Source organism: Chiloscyllium punctatum, unplaced genomic scaffold, assembly GCF_047496795.1.
Source record: "Chiloscyllium punctatum isolate Juve2018m unplaced genomic scaffold, sChiPun1.3 scaffold_558, whole genome shotgun sequence".
Classification (NCBI taxonomy): domain Eukaryota; kingdom Metazoa; phylum Chordata; class Chondrichthyes; order Orectolobiformes; family Hemiscylliidae; genus Chiloscyllium; species Chiloscyllium punctatum.
In genome coordinates, this window is record NW_027310292.1 from 59886 (window position 1) to 62385 (window position 2500).

General features: G+C 62.1%; 1 non-coding gene across 1 annotated transcript; it reads left to right on the forward strand.

The window, feature by feature from the left end:
- Positions 1-2132: 2132 nt before the first annotated feature.
- Positions 2133-2286, forward strand: LOC140473251 (5.8S ribosomal RNA). Its single transcript, XR_011958204.1, has one exon. It is a non-coding gene; the product is annotated as a 5.8S ribosomal RNA (ribosomal RNA).
- Positions 2287-2500: the final 214 nt, after the last annotated feature.

The following is a 2500-nucleotide window of genomic DNA, read 5'->3' on the forward strand; positions in this document are numbered from 1 at the left end:
GCCAGCAGGAGAGCTCGTCGGGGTAGCAGGCCCTGCAGCCGTGGTCACCGCCAAACCCCCACAACTCGAGCAAGTGAAAAAAAAAGTAACAGGAGCGAAAGCATCTCTGTCGGCTTGGGGGTACGCCCGTTTCCGTTTCAACTTGTCTCGCGAGGGTGGTTTCGGGGCCAGCAGGAGAGCTCGTCGGGGTAGCAGGCCCTGCAGCCGTGGTCACCGCCAAACCCCCACAACTCGAGCAAGTGAAAAAAAAAGTAACAAATAAGAAAGGATCGTCGGCTTGGGGGTACGCCCGTTTCCGTTTCAACTTGTCTCGCGAGGGTGGTTTCGGGGCCAGCAGGAGAGCTCGTCGGGGTAGCAGGCCCTGCAGCCGTGGTCACCGCCAAACCCCCACAACTCGAGCAAGTGAAAAAAAAAGTAACAAATAAGAAAGGATCGTCGGCTTGGGGGTACGCCCGTTTCCGTTTCAACTTGTCTCGCGAGGGTGGTTTCGGGGCCAGCAGGAGAGCTCGTCGGGGTAGCAGGCCCTGCAGCCGTGGTCACCGCCAAACCCCCACAACTCGAGCAAGTGAAAAAAAAAAGTAACAAATAAGAAAGGATCGTCGGCTTGGGGGTACGCCCGTTTCCGTTTCAACTTGTCTCGCGAGGGTGGTTTCGGGGCCAGCAGGAGAGCTCGTCGGGGTAGCAGGCCCTGCAGCCGTGGTCACCGCCAAACCCCCACAACTCGAGCAAGTGAAAAAAAAAAGTAACAAATAAGAAAGGATCTCTGTCGGCTTGGGGGTACGCCCGTTTCCGTTTCAACTTGTCTCGCGAGGGTGGTTTCGGGGCCAGCAGGAGAGCTCGTCGGGGTAGCAGGCCCTGCAGCCGTGGTCACCGCCAAATCGCCACAACTCGAGCAAGTGAAAAAAAAAGTAACAAATAAGAAAGGATCGTCGGCTTGGGGGTACGCCCGTTTCCGTTTCAACTTGTCTCGCGAGGGTGGTTTCGGGGCCAGCAGGAGAGCTCGTCGGGGTAGCAGGCCCTGCAGCCGTGGTCACCGCCAAACCCCCCACAACTGTTGGGCGCCTACCTGCGCGGGGCAGGAGGACACTTTCCGATTTCAAATCTCCGTTTGCCGAGTCCACCCCGAACGCACGCGGGCGGGCGGGTTCGCATCACCCTTCGTCACAAGGGGCGAAGCCCGTTCCACCGTCTCGTCAGTAGTGCCGACCGGTCTGTGATCGACGAGGGGAGCCACACCAGGTCCGGCCCTGCTGCTTGGCGGCACCGCGTCGTCGGGAGCTCGCGACAGACGGAGGGTTTCGGTGTACTCTCCAGCCACGGGAAACGAAGCCGGTGATGCAGGCGCCGGTCTTTCGCTCCCAAATCGGCTGGGTTTACATCGTTGCTATCTAGTCACGCTCCCTTCAAACCCGACGGGGTACCTATTCCCCTCACCCGTCTGTGCGTATACAGCCTCTTTGCACTTGCGGGATGGGGGTGGTGGTTTAAAGACTCTCGAGTTGCCGCCCGTCGGTCTCCGAGCTCCGTGCAGTAGTGATCCCCAGCGAACTGCCAGCAGGGCGAACGAGCGATCCCGCTCTCGGTCGGGGCGCCTGGCGTCGATCGGTGGTCGGTGGCTTGCGGGCAAGCTGCGCTGTGAGTGTGGGAACGAGTATGACGAGCCGTTGCCGCGACTCCCAGTCCACCTCGGCGGTGGCTGGGCCGGGCGGGCGTCTGCTCGGGCGAGTGCCGCCCCCGCCTCCTCGCAGGAAGTCCGCTCGCCGACACGCCGCCACGTGCACGCGTCAGTGACGCTGCCGAACCGATGGCCGGTGCCCGTTCCCGCCTCTGCTTTTCCTAGGGCAAAGCTGCTGCACGCCTCGTGATACTAGGCGGGCGACATGGTGGCGGTGATCCTGCCTCCGTCGCTGCGGTGCGTTGGGGCACGCATCGCCTCTTGGGCGCCCTGTCCTCCTCCCCCCAATAGACGTATGTTTCTGCGGGCCGCACCAGGATGGTGCTCCCCATCGCTTCACGCCACCCTGCTCCGCCCGCACGCCGGCGTGCAGGTGGCTGTAGCTCAAGGTGGGGAGCGTATGTGCGGTCCGGGTCGCTTTCCTCTGGCGAGGGAGAGACCTAAAACAAACTCAGACAACTCTTGACGGTGGATCACTCGGCTCGTGCGTCGATGACGAACGCAGCTAGCTGCGAGAATTAATGTGAATTGCAGGACACATTGATCATCGACACTTTGAACGCACTTTGCGGCCCCGGGTTCTTCCCGGGGCCACGCCTGTCTGAGGGTCGTTTGGCAATCAATCGCACTCGCCTTGGCTGGCGAGAGCGCGGCTGGGGTGTCGCAGAGGACCCGTCCTCTTTGTCCCCCTAAGTTCAGACTCCGGAGCCCTCCGGCGTCGGAGCGCTTGGCCTTTCCCCCCCACCCTGCACATTCCGTTCGTCAGGCTCGACGCCATCCCCCCGCCGGGGAGCGCGGCCTGGCGTCCGTCTGTGTCGTGGCAGT